General features: G+C 38.8%; 1 long non-coding RNA gene across 1 annotated transcript; it reads left to right on the top strand.

The window, feature by feature from the left end:
* Positions 1-11,791: 11,791 nt before the first annotated feature.
* LOC309509004 lies at positions 11,792-20,465 on the top strand. Its single transcript, XR_014209766.1, has 3 exons — positions 11,792-12,108; positions 12,219-12,282; positions 19,007-20,465. It is a non-coding gene; the product is annotated as an uncharacterized lncRNA (long non-coding RNA).
* Positions 20,466-20,563: the final 98 nt, after the last annotated feature.

Here is a 20,563-nt window from a genome sequence, read left to right as displayed (position 1 = left end):
TCTGGATGAAGGGCATTCAAGAGTACAAGAAACATACAGGAGAGAAAACGGGACGTTGAACATCCGGACTGCACTATTGCACTTTGTAGTAATGATTCTGCTGGCAGGGGATGTTGAGCTAAATCCCGGACCGCAGGGGCTAGTGGCAGACTAGCCAGTATTGGAACCACGTCCACCTGCGGTGGGAGGCGGGCCAGCATTGGGGCTTCCACACCCAGCAGCGGGCCGCGGGCTAGCGCCGGAGCCACGAACGCCTGCAACTGGCGGCGGGTTAGCATCGGAGCTTCCATCTCCAGCGGCAGGCCACGGGCTGGCACCTGAACCACGAACGCCTGCAACTGGCGGCGGGTTGGCATCAGAGCGTCCACATCCAGCGGCGGGTAGCGGGCTGGCACCTGAGACACGAACATCAGCAGCTGGCGGCAGGTTAGCTTCGGAGCTTCCATCTCCAGCGGCGGGTAGCGGTCTAGCACCGGAGCTACGACCACGAGCAGCGGGGCTCATTGGACTAGCGACAGGGCTGATAAAACTTCCACCACCAAAACCTACAACTACTAAGGTATCAAACAGACAATTGCAAACTAAACTTTTACAAACTGTTAACCATGCAAAAATTCTATGGGACCCTGAAGCTAAACTAAAGGGGATTTTTGGTGGTCACATTAATATTAGAAGTCTTCCATCTAAAACGGAACAATTGGAAAAATTATTATATGACTCAAATCTGGACTACCTAGGGCTCACCGAAACTTGGTTGAAAAAAAATACCCCTGCAGGTGCCTATAGTATTCAAAATTATAATGTATTTAGAAGAGACAGACCACATAAAAAAGGAGGTGGTGTGCTGTTATATGTTAAAAGGAATATCCAATGCAAGCAGATGGTTCTTCCCGAAAATGGCTTGGAATGTGTGGGAGTTACGATTTGTTTATCCCCTGAAATGTCTTTTAATGTTATAGTATTATATAGGCCACCTAACGAGAAGGATGCATTTTTCGGTATGTTAAAAGATGTATTCAAAGTCTGTAGCAACAAGGAAACTATTTTTATGGGGGATTTTAACTTAAACTGGTTGGATAAAACACGTTCCAATAAGTTAAGGCACCTTGCCAAACAGTTTAATCTAACTCAAATGATAAAGAATCCAACTAGAATAACTAGCTCCACTAAAACATTGCTAGATTTGATAATAAGTCAGATCGTGTCAATAAAACCTATAATTTAATAACCGGTTTATTGGACCATAATCTAACTCTGGTCTCTAGGAAACTCTCCAAGACCCGTTATAGAAATCAAAATAGAGAAAAGACCTATTTATCACTTATTCCTAAGCGTGACATGGAGCTCTTGGATATTGAAATAAAAACTACAGTCCAAAATAGTTTAGTTTGTGGCCAAGACTGTGAGCTGGCCTGTAGTACTCTTAAAAATACAATTACTCAAATTCTCTCTAAATACACAAAAAGGCAGCCGCGAAAATTTAAAAGTAAAAAAACCTTACCATGGCTAAGTGAGAGGTTATGGCTTTTAATGAAAGATAGAGATGCTGCCCTAAAAAAGTATCTCAAGTCAAGGTTGGGGACTGACCAGTTGATTTTCAAAAGCCTGAGAAACAAAGTCACAGGACAGCTCAGAAGAGCTAAAGCAGACTTTTTCTTAGAAATAATTAAACAGGCTAAAGGGAATAGTAAAATGATATGGAAGTGTATTGACAATTTATCTGGGAAAGAACGGACTAAAAATTGACCTATCGAACTTAACATAAACATTGACAACAATGAAACACTCGCACCTGGAACACAAGCCACTGCAAAGGTCAGCTTAACCCTCTGAGGTCGAGAAACGCGCCGACGCGTTTTGCTGGATTTTTTTCACATAGCAGCAACATAAACTTAAATTACTCCGTCATTTATGGTTATACAGAAAAAAGAAATATAAAAAAATAATCTGTGATATTTCTACTTTTGTATGTGTCCACTTACAATCAAATCAAAACATTGTGCTTTTGTAAAATAAAGAAAATAAACAGGGTGTGCGTTCTGCCTCTCCGTCGCGGTGAACTTTTTTTTCTTGAGCACGTCTATAAACTGAAACAAAACTCAGCGAATACTTCTCACACATTTATGAGCCATATACCTTTATACACATTTAAGTGTGTACTTTTAAATGATCGGATTCAAACTGAAAACAAATATTCTCTGTTTAAGTAATTTGTATAAAACCAACAGGATGTCCAGTATCTCAAACGCTTGCTAATTACTTTTTAATTCGACACGCCCACTCGCGCAAAAGAGATTCACATGCAAATCTCCACATGGAACGCGAACGCCCTCGTTACCTCAAACACAAAACACCAAAACACTTCACAAGTCTCTGCTTTTCGTCGAGTTTGGAAGACACGCTGTGAGCTTACATGGATTTACCTCAGAAGAAGAAGAACGCGATTTGAAGACAAGAAAGATGTAAGGTAAGAAATTCTTACTTATTAGTTTATGGTATTGTTGCATAAACTTCACATTGCAGTTGAACTGTTGCTAGATATATGGTGAATATTATACTATTTAGACCCGTGTTTACTGTTAAATACTGTTTGTGGATATCTGCTCAAACATAGATATGTATAACCATAATGTTTAATATTTTGGAGCGCGATGGCGTTTGAATGTAGGCTATCATATTTTGGAGCGCGCTGTGGGTTTTAATGTATCATATTTTGGAGCGCGCTGTGGGTTTTAATGTATCATATTTTGGAGCGCGATTGCGTTTGAAAGGAAAAATGCACCAAACATTAGGCTTTATGTTTTTACTATTATCTCATTTCATATCATCATAACGAATGGAAACATTTGAAGTAACATATGATAATCAATATATTTTTCTCTAGCGTAGTTGTTCTTGAAATCTTTTGGAAGATTTAATTTATTGTTATTATTATTTTATGCAGCACTGCGTAGCCTATGCCTACAAGGCACAACAAACCTGGTGTTCATTATATATTGTTGGAAACGTGTGTGTGTGTGTGTGTGTGTGTGTATTCTGTGAATTTTAAAAAGAAATTTTAACCAGAAAAATCTAAAATCTATTCCCAAAATCGTGCAGCCCTATAGTTTCTCTTGATATCAGTATGTTCACAGTTTTTTCTTTTCTTTTTTTCTTTCAGGGACCAGATGCAACTGAGTCCTGCTGACTTCAACATTCACATGAGTCTCTGTACATGAACATGGTAAAGTGAAAATCAAACACCTTGGAAATGAAAGGTATGTACAATGTTTTTAGGAATGGCACAAAGGTCTCTATCTTTGGATCATTGGATTTGGATTTTTGGATTGTGTTGTGTTGTAAATAAATCCAAACAATCTAAAAGCCATTCTTTTTTAAATCTCCTCATTCTTTGTGCAAGGTTGCTCTGAATGACAGGGCCTGATCGCTCCTAATAGGGCAGTTAGGGGAGTGTCTTTGTCTTTCTCAGGTGTTAAAACCTTACATATTCATGAGATGATCACACCTCTTCGCATATGGCTTTTGTCACACAAAACACGTCTTAGAAATTTTAAATCAATATATTGTCTTATCTGAATGAGCAGTCAGGGTGATTTTCACATAGTTTTGGAGCAAATATTCTAGGCTATGTCATACAATTTTCAAAAGTCTTGTGAAGAAATAATCAGTATGGGTTTCATGGCCTTATTTCAGTGAGAATTTTTTTTTGTATTTTCACAAACCACGCATAAATGTCATTATCTCAAAACTACAAACTTTTACATACATGCTGCTGATATATTATTGTAGCAGAGTTTGTGCTGAATACAGTGTAATTAGACTTTAGCCATGAAAATGTCACAAGTAACAGAAAAAAACACAAATGTCAGAGCATGTCAGAACACCTCCAGAGCCCAGAAAACAGCTCAGACCTCAGAGGGTTAATGGTTGCCAACATGTTTAATGACTACTTCATCACTTCAATTCTGGAACTAAGTAAACCCTCAGAGCTGCTTTTAACACCATCTGCAGCCATTGTTGGGGCCACGGCCGCTGGTTCCACAGGAGGACCACAACCCACTTTGGTGGAAATACTGGACTTTGAATGTGTAAATGAAGGCAAGGTCAACAAAGTTATTACATCACTCTCTAACTCGAGAGCAAAGGACTCATGGGGTCTTGATTTGTTGTTACTAAAAAAATATAGAGGACTTTGCAGAACCAATTGCGCACATAATTAATCAATCGTTTAGAGATTGTCTATTCCCTTCGTCCTGTAAGACTGCAATTGTCACGCCCATTTTTAAATCAGGAAATAGAAAGGACATTAAGAATTATAGACCCATTAGTATACTGCCTGCTGTTTCTAAAGTTATTGAAAAAATAGTCGCCGAACAGCTGATTGAGCACCTCGACAATGGAAATATGTTACATCCCATGCAATTTGGCTTCCGACCCAAACACTCCACCGACACAGCTTGTTGTTATTTCCTCGAGGTGATCAAATCCAGTCTGGAGAAGGGAGGGGTGGTGGGGGCCGTTTTTCTGGATCTACGTAAGGCATTCGACACCGTTAACCACTCAGTGCTGCTGACAAAACTGTGGAATTTCAATCTTGCTGCAAACACTATTAGTTGGCTTCAATCATACCTAGCAGACCGTTACCAGTGTGTAAGAATAAATGATAAAACTTCACCGTTCAGATCCTGTACTACAGGGGTACCCCAGGGGTCTATTCTGGGGCCTTCCATCTGCGATGACGTGGAGGTCTTGATGTACGCTGATGACACGGTTTTATATACTCACGGTTCTAATGTCAATTCTGTCGCTGCTAAACTATCTGTGGCAATGAACAAAGCTACAGAGTGGATGAACAAGTCTTGCCTTACACTGAATACAGAGAAAACGGTCACAATGTATTTTTCAAACATAAGAATTCAAAGTGCTCTCCCAAATATCTATGTGGATAGTTACATGATCAAAAATGTAGAAGAAGTTAAATACCTAGGTGTGATCTTGGATCCTGTACTAAATTTTAAAAATCATGTTAAAAGGGTATGCCGTGTTTTGAAATTTAACATCGCAAACTTCCAGCACATCAGAGGCTCTTTATCATTGGAAGCAGCAAAATCGTATTTCCAGGCCATGATTATTTCGCATGTATTGTACTGTATGTCATCATGGTCTCAAGCCAAACAAACTGTTTTAAACCCTCTTAGATCATTACATAATCAGGCCTTGAAAATCCTTGATAAAAAGCCTCGGCGGTACCATCACTGCAATATACTTGAAAAGTACAGTATACTAAGCTTTGACAACCTGATCAGGTATTCTGATATCCGTTTGGTTCATAAAATCCTTAATGATGCTGCCCCACCCCCTTTAAAAACATATGTACAGCTACGCTCTGAACTAACAAACAGAGCGTTGAGGTCTGTATCCAGGGGTGATTGCAATGTACCCAAAAGAAAATCTGCCTTCTCTCAATCAGCCTTTTCCTATAAAGCCATCAAAGAATGGAATGGGCTTCCAGACAATCTAAAGAACAATGCAGATTTTTATAGCTTCTCACGGACAGTCAAAGACTGGCTTTTAGACCACCAGTCCTATTCACACTAAAAGTACCAGACGGGTATCTGGCCATCAGATGATACCCTCGTGGGTACCATTTGATGGCTTTTACACTGTATTGTGTTTTGTGTGTTATAAAAAAAAAAAAAAACTGTTGCACTCCATATATTTAGCACCTTATAACATTGCAACTAGCTAATTTTGCACACATTTTGGTAATTTGCACTTTATATTTGTATATTGTACCTTCTCTGTAAACAATTTTTTTTTATAATGTTTTTATATATAGGTTAATTGCCTTTACTATGTAATTTTAACTCTGTTATGTAATTTTAACTGTGTAGGACTACAGATGGAAATTAGCATAGTGCTAAATCTGGTGCAGCCATCTTTTTAATGGAACTGCACATTGTCCTGATATAAATAAACTAAACTAAACTAAAACATCACGACGCAGTTGAAGGTAAGTCCGTGGGAAAGCACGACCTGATCAACAGGTTCCTGAGAGGAGCGAGGAGACTGAATCCTCCTCGCCCTCCTCTCGTACCCTCTTGGGACCTCTCAGTGGTTTTAACTGCCCTGCAGAGTGCTCCCTTCGAGCCTCTGCAATCAGTGGAGCTTAAGTTCCTGTCAATGAAGACAGCGCTCCTGGTTGCATTGGCCTCCATCAAGAGGGTAGGGGACCTGCAGGCATTTTCGGTTGACGAAGCGTGCCTGGAATTCGAGGGAACAAGGGCTACCAGAGTGTGGCCTCCTCTTGGGCTCTAGCGCATGGCGCCTCGCTAACAGACATCTACAGAGCTGCAGGCTGGGCGACACCTAACACATTCTCCAGGTTCTATAACCTCCGAGTGGAGCCAGTGTCTTCTCACGTACTCGCTTCAACCAGCCGGTACTAGGACCCGACTAATGTCTTTGCTTGCTCACCATTCCACTCCACGGACTGGATACGTGCGATTATTCTCCTCAGGTGAGCCTCCCCGAGAGGCCCTGAGTTCCTCCAGCACTGTTGACGTCGGTGGCAGAGTTATGCCACCGGCAGCTTTCGTGATTGGCTAGGTGCCGCTATGTGCATGGTTCCCCCTCTGGGCGATCCCCACATGTGTATTTCCACTGTAAGCCTCTCTGAACATGTCTTTCCCTTGGCAAGCCACCTTGCCACCCCTGGGGTTGAAATATTCCACCTGCGACTGGACACCCCAGTGATTCTCCATATGCAGCTCCCTAAGTCCCCCCCTTTCAGGCTGGCACTGATTGCATATTCCCACTGAGATATGCTTCCCAGTGTACCTTGGTATTCCCGTGTTAAGTAGGAGTCCTTCGTCCATGCTAGTCTCACAACAGGGATCTCAGACCTACGCTGGGCACTGGAAGAAAGCCGAGGTGGCGTGATTAGACTGGCAACCCCATTCGTCGTCACGACGTAACTCGTTACGTCTCCCTGCCACTTCTGCTGGAACGCTGGAACGCCGGAGTTCAGTCTCGGCTCCTCAGCGAAGAAACATATCTGCATGTTGCCAGCGTACTTCCTTATATACCCACAAGGTAAGGTGGAGTTAACGCAATGCAAATTCCGCTTATATACCCACAAGGTAAGGTGGAGTTACGCAATGCAAATTCCGCAGACCCATGTCATGTCTTTGCCATTGGCTCGTTTTATTTCTCGAAGATGAGAGACTTTCTAAGCGAAACCCCATTTATCGTCACGACGTAACCTCTCTGTTCCCTACTCAGTGAACGAGGGTTACATACATAACCGAGACGTTTTTGCTTCAAAATGATCTGAAAATCATCCTGCCTAATCATTCACATAAAACAATACATTGATTTAAACTTTGTAAGACACGTTTTGTTTGGAAAGGCAATATGCGTGGGGGCGTGAATGATCATGAATAATGCTCTGATTCACACCTGAGAAGACAATGACCCGCATAATGAGCTGCATGATGAGCCTTTCACTGAGAGTACCACAAGTAAAGAATGTGAAGACTTATTTTGTATGCATGCAAATTGTATAATATCCAAGGTAAACATTTCTAGTAACTATGCAGTTAAATCTCATACTGTATTTTATTGTATTCTATTTATTTTCACATGTAAATCAACAACAATTACAATTTTAACAATATTTCAAGTGTAATCGTTCTTTGTAAAGAGCATACATTTTATCATACGTATTTCAAAGTTAAGGATTCATTCGTTTGAATATACATTGGAACAAACACTCTGATAACATCTTAGTTGATAATTCAATATACTTTATTTTTGACAAAACATTCCATACTATATGTAGAAAAGAGAAGATCCTAGGCACTCTTCTTCAAAATTATTTAAAAAGCCTTTATTTTACTGGCTATTTCATAATAGAAAATTAAAAGACATGGGGAGAAGCAACCCAAGCGTGGCGGCGCAAACACCCTGAAGAAGGCTTTTTGCGCGCCTATACCCGGTTTTATTTTTCAAAAGTTTTGTTTCGATTGTAAGTGGTGTAAGACTGAATTAACTGTAAGACTTGAGAAATTAGATAAATGCCAGGCAGTCTACTTGAGGCCCTGAGAGGACACGGGCTAATCTGAAATACAGAAGAAAAAAAAACAATCTTCTCGTTGCATTTTATTATATAGACAGAGGCGCTTGTCTGAAGTTTAAAATCATTGGTTACCCGTAAGCCAATCACATAACGTTTGGTGATGTGTTTGCAAAAAAAAAAGCTTCAGTTCTCAAATGCCGGGAATATTCTCCACAACAGAGCGAATTGCATCCCGTGTCTCCATATCCGCGGTCGTTTTTGATTTCCCTAACCTAAACTACAATCTTAAACTCGGCGCTTAGCGTCTACGTCACGGCTCTCAGCCCGCCCTCTGTTCGTTGATTGGCCGGCTGTTTTGAGGCCGGAGGAAAACTGGGAGATAGGTCGCTATCTCAGACTGAGTACAGAAGCGAACTGAAATTGAGCGGAAGTACGAAGTCTGATGTAGTCAGGCTAGTGCCAGTTATCACTAAACTCTTAAAAACCTTATTACCTTTTGTTTTACTTATTTAGAAATGAGACATTTGTACCAGTCGCACTGAGACATTTCAAATGATACCAATCATGTATAATAGAGTCCTGCAACGGGTCGGGTACCCGCATAAAAGTGGCTAAAACGGGTGGATTGTGACATTCCTAAAATTCACAGGCGGGGACGCGGGCGGATAATGAACTCCTTGCGGGCGGGTAGGGGATGAAAAATATGTGCAATATTTGTATGTCTAAATTACCATTACACATACTGTACACAAATATGTGTTTTAGTCCGGCCATCCTTAAAAATATTCTTGTTTGCCGTAACCCGACCGACCCTGTCAATTTAGGACCGACCCAATACATTTTTTTCTCCCCTTTTAGTGCGACCAAGTTGCGACATTAAATTTCTCTGTAGCCTACTGTAGGCTAATAGGCCTATGTGTTGTAGCCCAGTCATTAAAAAACGATTTAGTTTCATATTCATGTTTAAATAAAATAATATACTTTTTTTAAAATTTCATGTTGATTATATGAAAAGTGAAAAGCATGAATAAAGATGATCCCGAATATCGTGAGACAAATGGAGTGGGCAGACATGATTTTGACCACTTCATTAAGTTTGTTTTTGTAGAAAACCTTTCTTTAAAGTGAATTTCGTTTTGTATTAATTGTATCTTAATTTTAATCAATGTTTCATCAACCAATTTCCTGGATTTAATAAATAAGAAGTAAATATAGCAGGCAATTTAATCAGGACACGGAGGCGCCCGCGCGTGAACTGATCGTCTCTTAAATTAACCGAAACTCATCGTATAAGCTACTTGCCTCACAGACCTGAGAAATAGAAAGCATGAAATGTGTACTTTTAAACAAAACAATTCAAAACGAAAGAAAACAGACTGTTATCTGCTTATAATCCGTATGAAATGTGCATTTCTCTCTGGCGCGTTCACTACTGCGAAGATCGCGCTTATTAATAAACAATTGAAATGTCTCATTGATATATTTGACATATTAATAATCATTACTTTTCCCAGTTCTTTGTGACAGCTTTTAGGTGCGTTATTGGCAGCGCACCCTTACATGTTACATGAACGCCTCACCTGTGTGGTTTATCGCAGGCACGGGTCGGGTAACGGGCCAAATATTAACGGGTCTGGGCGGGTGCGGATTTAATTTTGATATTATCACGGGTGACGGGTCAGATCTGGTGCTGAACTTTGCGGGTACGGGCGGGGGCGGGTCTCCAAAAATGGACCCGTGCAGGACTCTGGTGTATAATACTCGATGATAATCATTCACATTAAATCATTTAGGTTCTTGGGTGAGTTTTTGGTGATCTTCGCATGGGGGAGAAGGAGTGGGTGATGAGGGAATGAAATGTAGATTAGGATGCTTCGGAGGTGAGACTTTCAAGGGTGAGTTCAAATGTTAATTTCCAGAGAGGTCCTTTGTCCTCTCAGGGCCTCAAGTAGACTGCCTGGCATTTATCTCATTTCTCAAGTCTTACAGTAATTTCAGTCTTACAGTGGACACATAAAAAATTAGACATTTTACAGTTTACAGTATTTTAAGTCTATTTCGTTGCCATGTAAAAAAAACCCCAGCAAAACACGTTGGTGCGTTTGTCGACCCCAGAGGGTTAAAAGGAATAAGAAAGCTGCAAACTGCATCTCTCATTCAAAATCACTCTCACTCGTACACTTCATGCACTTCGTACACCTCTTTCCTCACTGGATTATTAAAAAGTAAAATGCTCCTTAAATTAGATTTTAGTTCAGTGTGCAGTTGTCATTTTAATTACCAACATTTTATAACTTAAAAAATAACATTTTGCATGTATCAAAATGATATAAAATATTTCAAACAGTACAATTCTAAACATTAAAAAAAAAATATTAATAAAAAAATCTATTATATCTAAATGTTCTCTGACCAGTATGGGTTTTCTAAATACATTGTGCATCTGCTGCATCATGTGCCCAGGCTAAAAGCTTGACGTATAGCCCCAATATGCTTCGAAGCAATGAATGAGTCTGTTGATGTTGAAGTGCTTGAAGTCTGTTGCTGTCCCTCAGAGAGCTGACCGAGGGGCCATACCCTTCAAGTTGTCTTGTTTACGTGGCATTGTTTTTTTTTACTTTAGCCCTGAGGACAAAGATAACCTGTTAAATTCCTTTGAGTGCCTCTGTGATAGAAGAGATCAGATAGTATGTAGGACATGTCTCATCTGTAGTCGTCCATCACTTGCATGAACTCTTATTACTTAAGTTACATGACCTATTACATGACCTCTAATCTCTCTGCCATGCTTGAGATATTGTTTAACCACCTTGAACTTTCAAAAGCTATGGCTACCTCTAATTTAACAATGTTATGAGTACAGAACCTATTTGTACTACTGTAGAAGTTTGGTATCATTCTGGGCATTATTAGTGGGGTAATTTACGAGATACAACCTAGGTTCCATTAGCGCCTGCACTAAGCCATTCGGCTGATATCTCTAAATAAGCTCTAACTTTAATAATGTTCAACCAAGGGAAAAAAAGGCTTCTGGGGGGGTTTTGGCTCGAGGTCATGGTGCAAAGGACCCTAGGTTGATTTTACTCCGAACCATCCCTTTAAAATAATCAGGTTTGCTGTGCTTGTTTGTAGGGCTGTAGGTAAAATTTTGCGATTATATATCAACATGGCTATAAAATAATAATTCATATTATTACTAATAAAAAATGTAAAATGACTGAATAAAAACTAAGAAGAAATATTGTACTATAATTACAATATTATAGTATAATTACAACGCTAACACAAATACAAACACTGGTGCATAATGAGCTGGTTGTGTGTAAGAAATATTAAATCACAGCCTTTGCAATTTGATAATTGCACTAAGCCATATCTCAATTTCGGTTTTATGCCATGCAGCTAAAAGTAAATGTTCTTAACCTGCTTAAACTGTTGCAAGCAACTTTGTGTATAAATCATACAACATCCTGTCATATATTCTTATAATCAATAAATATTTGTATACTTATATTTAGGGATATATAAGTTTATTCTGCCTGTTTGTTTTTCTTATTAATAGGTCTTGAAGGTTAAAAAAAGTGAAATTATTTGTGGCATGTTGCTTACATGATTTTAGTGTTTAGCACGAGTTCCTAATTAATTCCTTAACACTGGATTAACAGGAGATCTGGAGAACCTTCACATCCTGTCTCTTTTCCTTTAGCTGCCAGGTCCATCTCTTGCTATGACGAGGTGGAACATTCCCATCCCCACTCTTACCTGAGACGGAGGCGGTTCATTCTCAGCTGTTTAGGCCCTTTGTCGTCTCAGCTCACCAAAGGGTCAATAACTTGACCCATTGTACTTCATGACCATTGAGCAGGCTATTAATGGAGACTAAGGGGGGGTCTGTTTGATTTACGTGGACAAGTGTCCAATGGATGTCACATGATGCTTTTGCTCCTTTGATTGAGTTGCTTGTCATTTCTTCTTTATCCCTTGGTCGAGCCAGCTGGATCATGGAGACAGAGAATCAGAGAATACAGGTATTCATATTTGCATGATGTACCTCTTTCTATCTATCTATCTGAATTTGATTGTTCTCCATAAGAAGACATTATCTCTTCTTATTATGTCTCTGGTTTTTCTATCTCAGCCACACACAAACACTGTGTTCCCTGCAGGAGAAGATCCAACACATATCTGAAGCACCGATGAAGGTAATGCAAACCAATGCTTTTTCTTTTTGATCTTTAGTTGCTCAGTGTTATAATTGACAGGATTTTTTTTTTTAAATAACATATTTCATAAATATTGAATTAAACTTATGGTCACATGGTCATAATATGTGAGAACCATTACAGTTTTTCTCAGTCTCTTTGACACATTTTTCAAAGTCTTAACATTTTTTAAACTGTAAGTGCAACTTCCACAACTGTGTGTCTATCAACTATCACACGTCTGCAAGATGTAGTTACTCACCCAAAACATCCCCCTGTGGTGAAAATAAAGTTTTTAATGTTTATGTGTTTATCTGTTGTTTTTAATTTGCTTTAAGACTAGCCATGTGTAAATTCATGAGTCAACACCATTGCTGATTATTTTCTCCTTAAAGGGATACTCCACCGAAAAATGAAAATTCTGTCATCATATACTCACCCTCATGTTGTTTCAAACCTGTATGAATTTCTTTCTTTTGCTGAACAGAAAGGAAGATATCTAGAAGAATGTCAGTAACCAGACAGTTTTAGATACCATTGACTTCCATAGTATTTTTTTTTTCTTTCTATGGAAGTCAATGGTATCTAAAACTGTCTGGTTACTCACATTCTTCCAGATATCTTCCTTTCTGTTCAGCAGAAGAAAGAAATTCATACAGGTTTGAAACAACATGAGGGTGAGTATATGATGACAGAATTTTCATTTTTCGGTGGAGTATCCCTTTAAAACGGTCAAAAAATCTAAGACAGTCTCAAAAACAGATCAACATGCAGGGTGGGCTTTAGCATATCATTAACTGCGAAGCAGGGGGTCTCAAGAGAAGCCATGCCATCTCCGTATATTTTTCTGTTGATATGAAAAATTGTGTACATTTAGCAATATAGCGGGTGAATTATGTTTATCATGTATATTACGATGTTATGATGAACATATAAGCCTTTCTTTACTGACATTCTAAGTTGTTCTAAGGATGTTTCTAGTGTTTCTAAGGATGCTGAGTTTTTGAAGGCAGATGGCAAATGGGAACATGGTTTGTGTTACATTAGCAACACATTATTAGCTGTTTGATAATGTAGTCAATCAAATGGCTAATCATGTTAATTACCGTTATGTGTCCAAATTTGTACGAGAATGCTGGTAATAAATGGTAACTACATGGGTTAAGGTTAGGTTAAGGCGTAGGTTCAAGGTTAGTACCTACTCTGTGGTAAACACAATTTGACCATACTTGAATGCTTTTCTTAGTCATAGAAAGTCATTTCTTTTCTTCACATAGCAAGGTTTTTTTTTTTATCAGAAAAACAAAACAAATAGAAGAGTAAAGAATAGAAAAGGTAAGTGCTATTAATTGGTTAGGTGCTGACGAAAAAGATGTGTCTTTAGACATTTTTTGAAAATGGCTAAAGACTCAGCTGCTCGAATTGAGATAGGCATTCCACCAGCTGGGAACAGTCCAGGAAAAGGTCTGTGAGAGTGATTTCATGCCTCTTTGGGATGATGGCACCACAAGGCGTTGTTCACTTACAGAACGCAAGCTTCTGGAGGGTGCATAAGTCTGAACTAGCGAGTTTAGGTGTAGGGGTGCAGAGCCAGTGGTTATCTTGTAGGCAAACATCAGTGCCTTGAATTTGATGCGAATTTGTCTTGAATTTGATTTCTATTGGCAGCCAGTGCAAACTAATGAAGAGAGGAGTGACGTGGGCTTTCTTTGGCTCGTTGAAGACCACCCTCGCTGCTGCATTCTGGATCAGTTGCAAAGGCTTGATAGTACATGCCGCTAAGAGAGCATTACAATAGTCCAGTCTGGAGAGAACAAGAGCTTGGACTTCGGCTCTAATAAGAAGGGTCTGATCTTAAAAGTTGATAATACATTGGTTTCGAATGTACAGTTTGTAAAAGGGCATGTTACAGTCTCATGTTGCTTAAGATAGTTTGCAAGGTGGCTAGAATATGTATTTTCCTCACAGATGTCACTGAACTCACAAATCGAACAACTGAATACAAAAAAAACCTTTTTTGGGAGTGAAATCTTGGCCGACGCTGGTCATGTGTGTGATGCTGGCCAATAGTGAGCCTTAGGTTCTGACGTATAACCCAGAAGCGCTGCGCTGTTACATTATGTGAGCTCACTCAGAGGCCCACACAGAAGAAAATGAATAGTGGAATAAAGTCGTTATTTTTGTTTGTTTTTGCGCACAAAAAGTATTCTCTTCGCTTGATAAACTTAAGGTTTTATTTATTTATTTATTTATTTGATAGGGACAATGCTCATTGATCAACAAACAAATTACTTGCTGTAAACAAGCCAGAGTTAGCTACAAGTGCTAGTTTCCATCTGTTGTCCCTAGCCAGGTCTTAACAGGCACCCTAAAATACAAAAGTCAATAAAAATACACTATAAATTTAATAAATACAGTAGTAATGTAATAAATACAGCAGGAATTTTAAAACAATATGAGCATACCCTCAAACAGACAATATATTGTTCACCTCACATAACCCTCAACTTAATTACAGTATAAAGTAAATACAGTATAAAGAAAGAAAGAAAAAGTAAATATAAATAAATTAAATAAAATAAAAAAAAGGCAATAAAAGCAAACTATGTTTTATGGACTTAAGTATTTGGTGTATGGTTACAATTGTAATTGTCCCTAATCCAAGATTTAAGCTGTTTTTTTTAAAAGAGGAGAGACTATTACACTCCCTTAACTCATTGGGCAGACTATTCCAAAAAAATTGTGGCTCTGACAGAAAAGGCTGTGTTTCCAATCCTACTTTGTCTATATTGAACTATGCAGTCCCCTCTAGTGGTTGCTCTGGTTACTCTATTGACCTTATCTTTCGGTTTTATAAACTGGCACAGTGGTGGTGGAGCGAGCCCACGGAGTACCTTAAAGACAAGACAGGCATCAGCAAAGTGTCTGAAGTATTCAAAGCTAAACATGTTGTATTTTTTGATTATGTGACAATGATGATAGCTATTACCCTTACGGTCCAATGTCTTTAATGCCTGTTTATAAAGTGACTCCAATGGTTGCAATGTTGTTTTATTGGCTTGCGACCAGCTAGTTAAACAGTAAGAAAAATGTGAGAAGATCATCACATGCAAGAAGAGCTTTGCGGCCTTCATTGGTAGATATGATCTTATGTGCTTAAAATTTGCCAGGTTAAATTGAACAATATTGGCAACCTTTTTTGTATGCTTTTTAAATGAGAGTTGTGAATCTAGGATGATTCCCAGATATTTAAAGTCAGATACCACTCTAACCTTCTCTTGGTTAACAATTACCTCAGGGTCATGAGTCACAGTAGTTTGTTTTGTAAAATACATACATACTGTTTTACTTATGTTCAGGTGTAAGCATGAATTGGTTAGTCATATGGATACCTTGCTCATGGCCTCAGTCAGTTGGTGTGCAGCTTGTTGTTTATTTTTAGCATGCACGTAGAGGACTGTGTCATCTGCATACATTTGTAAATGTACAGATGGACAAACAGTGGGCAGGTCATTTATATACAGTAGAGACTGAACAGAAGGGGGCCCAGTATAGATCCTTGAGGGACACCTATTTTACAGTTTAGATATGTAGATTGAGTGTTGTTAATACGTGTGCTTTGTTTTCTGTCAGTTAAGTATGATTTCATCCATTTGATTGCATTCCCACAAAAATTAAAATAGGATAGTTTTGACAAAAGAACGTCATGATCGACGGTGTCAAATGCTTTTTTTAAATCTAAAAATATTGCACCCACCACGCCTCCTTTATCTAGATCTCCTATGTTCTCGATAAAAAAGCGGTTGGCTGTTTCTGTGGAGTGATTACTTCGAAAGCCAAACTGCATTGGGTGCAGTGGTGTATGGCCTTTATTAAGATGAGTAGGCCTAGTCAGCTGTTTCGCCACCCATTTCTCTGCTACCTTGGATATTACAGGTAATATACTGATGGGCCTGTAGTTCTCCACCAGTGTTTTATCACCGGCCTTGAAAATGAGGGTTACCACAGCTGTTTTCCAGGAACTTGGGAAAATAACTTGTTTAATTGATAAATTGATTAAATGTGTAAGAGGTTTAATTAAAAACTGTTTATGAGTTTTAAAAAATACAGAATCAAGACCAAAGGCATCTTTAGCTTTTGAGTTCCTTAATGAATTTATGGTATTCTCAACCTCAAGTTCACTAATTTCCTCAATTCTAAAAACAGGTTTGTCAATATCAGTAGGAATACTCACTATATTACTAGCAATGCAATTCTGTGCCAATTCCTCAACTGATTGGATAATTATTTTTTTAAAAGTGCTTACTATAATGTCATCTTCTCTGGTTATGATTCCATTTAATTTCAGTTCAAGTGCTGGTGCGCAGTGCTGAGTATCTTTCCCAATTAATTTATTAAGATTGTTCCAGATTAATTTCCCATCTCCCTTTGCATCATCAATTACTTTTATATAGAAATCTGCTTTGGCTTTCCTTATGTTCCTTACTACTCTATTTCTGAGGGATGTATAGCTATACCAGTCACTTCTGAGTCCTGATTTAAGTGCAATCTTTAGTGAGGAATCTCTGTCCCTCATCTGTTTCCAGAGAGCCTCATTTTCTGTCTTGGTCTGTGTGTCATTCTTCTGCTATATGAGGATATTATAGTATTAACAGTGCTTGAAAACAGGTTGCAACTGTTCTCTATATCTTCAAAAGCCAAAAGATCAGTCCAGTCGATATCATTTAAAGCAGATTTGAATTTGTCCATATCATTTTTAGGAATACTCAGATGATATTGTTTCACTGTGGTTGTGTTCTTAAAACGGTTTTTGGTGAGTTTCCTTCCCAGTAGTGTTATATTATGGTCAGATAAACCTGTTAATAAATTGTATGATTTTGTTATCCTTTCCGGTCTGTTTGTAAACATTAAGTCAATTTGCGTCTTAGAGGAGTGAGTGATGCGGGTGGGACCAAGAACTAACTGGGTGAGATTAAATTTGTCTGTTATGTCTTTAAGTTTTTTCCGGTCAGAGTTATTTTCCCAGTTTATTTTAAAATCACCTATTAAAATTAGCTCCTTTCTTTCTTGACATTGTTTTAACAGTTTATGTAAATTATCATAAAAAGCAATGGTAGATGAAGGTGGACGATACAGGCAAATTAAAATAAATAATATTTCAGGGGATAGCCAAACGTTCAGTCCAAGGCATTCAATATCTAATACAGGCGACCATTCAATCAGATTACATTTGATTGTGTCTTTCACATAGATTAACACGCCTCCCCCTCGCCCTTTGTCTCTGTCCTTTCTGAAAACATTGTATCCAGATACATTAACAGCTGCCTCTGGGGAATATTTACATAACCACGTTTCTGAGACACCAAGAAAATCCAGGTTGGAATTATTTAGTAGATGTTCCATTTGATCGCTCTTTGAGACAGTGCTACGGATATTAATGTGTCCGCCTAGTAATCCCCTTGGTTTGGAGCGTGGGTCCCATAGAATTTTTGCATGGTTTAGAGTTTGTAAACTTAAAACTGTAAACTTAAAGACCCACTCCGATGAAAATCATGTTTTTCTAGGTGTTAACATGTTCTTGTGGCATTTTTCTTATGCTAGAGGACATATCTTGAGAAAAATAAGCTCAAAGTTGTATTTCTCAGTATTTCTGCATTCAAATGGCTGTGAATCAGTAGCAGACGTTAAAATGCCGGCTAAAATAGACTGGAGTTGTGACGTAGTAACTCCACTGGGCGGGGCCACAAGCTCATACTCCCCTCCGCCCCGCCCGCTCAGGTTCGGGTTGCAATGCTAAGAGGAGAGATATTGGTATTAGCTTTCATGCTTTACCAAAACATGTTGCTGTGAGAGATGAATGGATTACGTTCCAGGGTTCCAGACTGCGACCATTTTTTGAGAATGTGCGAGTTAAAATTTTATGTGGTCGCATTTGTGCGAGTGCATGGTCATGTACTACTCAGTTAAATTCACGCATGAATTTTCCTGCATTGAACTTGTTTTAGCGCCCGCCAAAGTGAATTTTTGTCCCGCCAAAGTCTTATTTGATCGGTGAGTAATGTAGATGAACTGCTGCGCTTGTGACAGGACATGTTGAGAGACCCGGACGCGCGCGCGCGCACTCTCTGTCTTCGGAGCCAGGCGAAAATGTAAACAAGACCTCACCGTCTCCAAACTAAGCGCTGTCTTGCTCTCTCTCCCTCGCACATATTAATCAAAATAAATCGACACGGCGGTAAAAGGTCGGAAGACCAAAGTTTCATGTGGAGCATTCTGAGATTTTTTTTTCTTTTTCTGAATTGCCGCTGGGTGTGAATTGTGCTAAATAAGTTGCCTTATCTTCTCTGAAAAGCGTTCCGGACATTCAGCTGACATAAAACAACACTTTAATTAAACGAAAAAAACTATCCAGTGATGAAATGTTTTCTGTGTTGACAGAAAGAAAGAAAGACAGAAAGAGGCTGTTGCTGCCTATGTATCTCGCTTCAGCCAACGGCTCCGCCCACAACCCAGAGGCGAATTGCTAATGAGCTACTGCCGCTCTGCTGAAGAGAAGTCCCAGAAAACGGCACAGGTTTTGTGATTTTGGCTAAAAACGGCATAATCATCATTTAAAGACCACTGAGAATGTTTAAAAATAGCTCAAAATATGATCGGAGTGGGACTTTAAGGTGTTTCCTGATAGCTGGATTGAGATCAGTAAGTTTTCGTTTATCACGAACAGGCCGCTTTACCGGTGTAGAGATCCCCAGCATCGGTGGCATGAGTGATGAAAGCTCACCGCTGGCATGCGTCAAAGTTCCGGAGATTTCCTCGCGTGTCGCTCCGTGTGAGGTGGAATCCAAACCGGAGGCCACACATGGATTCAGCGCATCCAGGGAAGACTGCAGCATTATGTCCATCGATGCCATCCACGAGCACCCGCATGATCTTCGGCCTCCTCCCACGTTCAGACTCCGATTGCTGTTGTTGTCCCGGTAGTCCAGGGCAGGTCTCATTTTTGGGTGAACTAACCCTTTAATACTTTGTCTATTACAAAATAATAACTAGATTTGTGTTTATTAGTTCAGTCAACAATAGCCATCCTAAATGTTGACTGGATTTGAAAATATCCCTTCATTTAATTTTTTTCAAATAAATGTTTGCGGTCTTAATATAATGTCTTCTTAACTAATCCCAAGCATGAATATTAGTTCAACTTAAATATTTTTGCTCTTCCAACATTTTATTAATTGCCGTTTTTACAGTGTAACATGAACTAATAATGAACAATGGTTTTACAGCATAGGAATATAGGCTAATGTTAATTTCTGCATATACATTTTTTCAAACTTTTAACAAGTTAATGAAAATTTGTGTATTTAAATATAGCATAAACATTTATGTAAATTGATACATTGTTGTACATGGTACAACAAATTGAACCTTATTGCAAAGTTGTAGCAAAGGTAGTAAAAACATTTTTCCCTAAGCAATACCAGTGGAAATGTTAAAAGATTTTTGAAGCCTTTAGTTGTAAATTGTGCATTCATGAATTGATGTTCAAAAATAAACCTACACTGAAAAATTAAAGGAATAAAAAGTTGTGACAACTTGCTCCACCCTGCTTTACATGGACTCCTAGAAACAATGCATCATATGAGATTTAATGGTGGTGCTGCTCTCAAGTGGTGGTGACTGACTATTGCAGCTCTCACATTCACAGAATTGTGGAGGTTACTTTAGGTTTAGAATTAATATATTGCCAACATACTTGATGAGAAAGAGATTCTGCTGAATAGAGCTGAACTGTATACCTAAATTCTTAGACTATCAATGATTGCTGCTCACAACAATAATTTATATTGCCTGTAATTCGAATGATAATTCACCATAGAGATGAAATGGTCTGTTGGCTATTATTATATGGTACTTGAATTTTTTTCTGCATTTTACTGCTCATCAAAAACTGAATAAATCTAATTTAATGGCTTTGATGGAGGCATTATAATAGATCCATGTGTACTTTAAATCATAATGCCTTCATTTTATTTTATTCCCTGAGGATGAGCTGTGTCAAAACATACAGTGTAATTGTCAGTGGCTTACAGCTTAAGCTGCATTATGTGGTTTGTATTAGTTTGGTAAAACTGGTAAACTCCCTGTATCTTTGTATGGTTGACCTACTTCAAATGACAATTTAAGAACATTTCGAGTTTGAATTAGAACTTAGACTAGACAGCCTAGTCTGTGGCACATAGAGTACATTCAGGCAACTGATTTACTGTTGTGTTCAGGATCA

This window comes from Leuciscus leuciscus (assembly GCF_965113295.1).
Source record: "Leuciscus leuciscus genome assembly, chromosome: 11".
Taxonomy (NCBI): Eukaryota; Metazoa; Chordata; class Actinopteri; order Cypriniformes; family Leuciscidae; genus Leuciscus; species Leuciscus leuciscus.
This window is presented reverse-complemented; position numbering and strand designations above follow the sequence as displayed.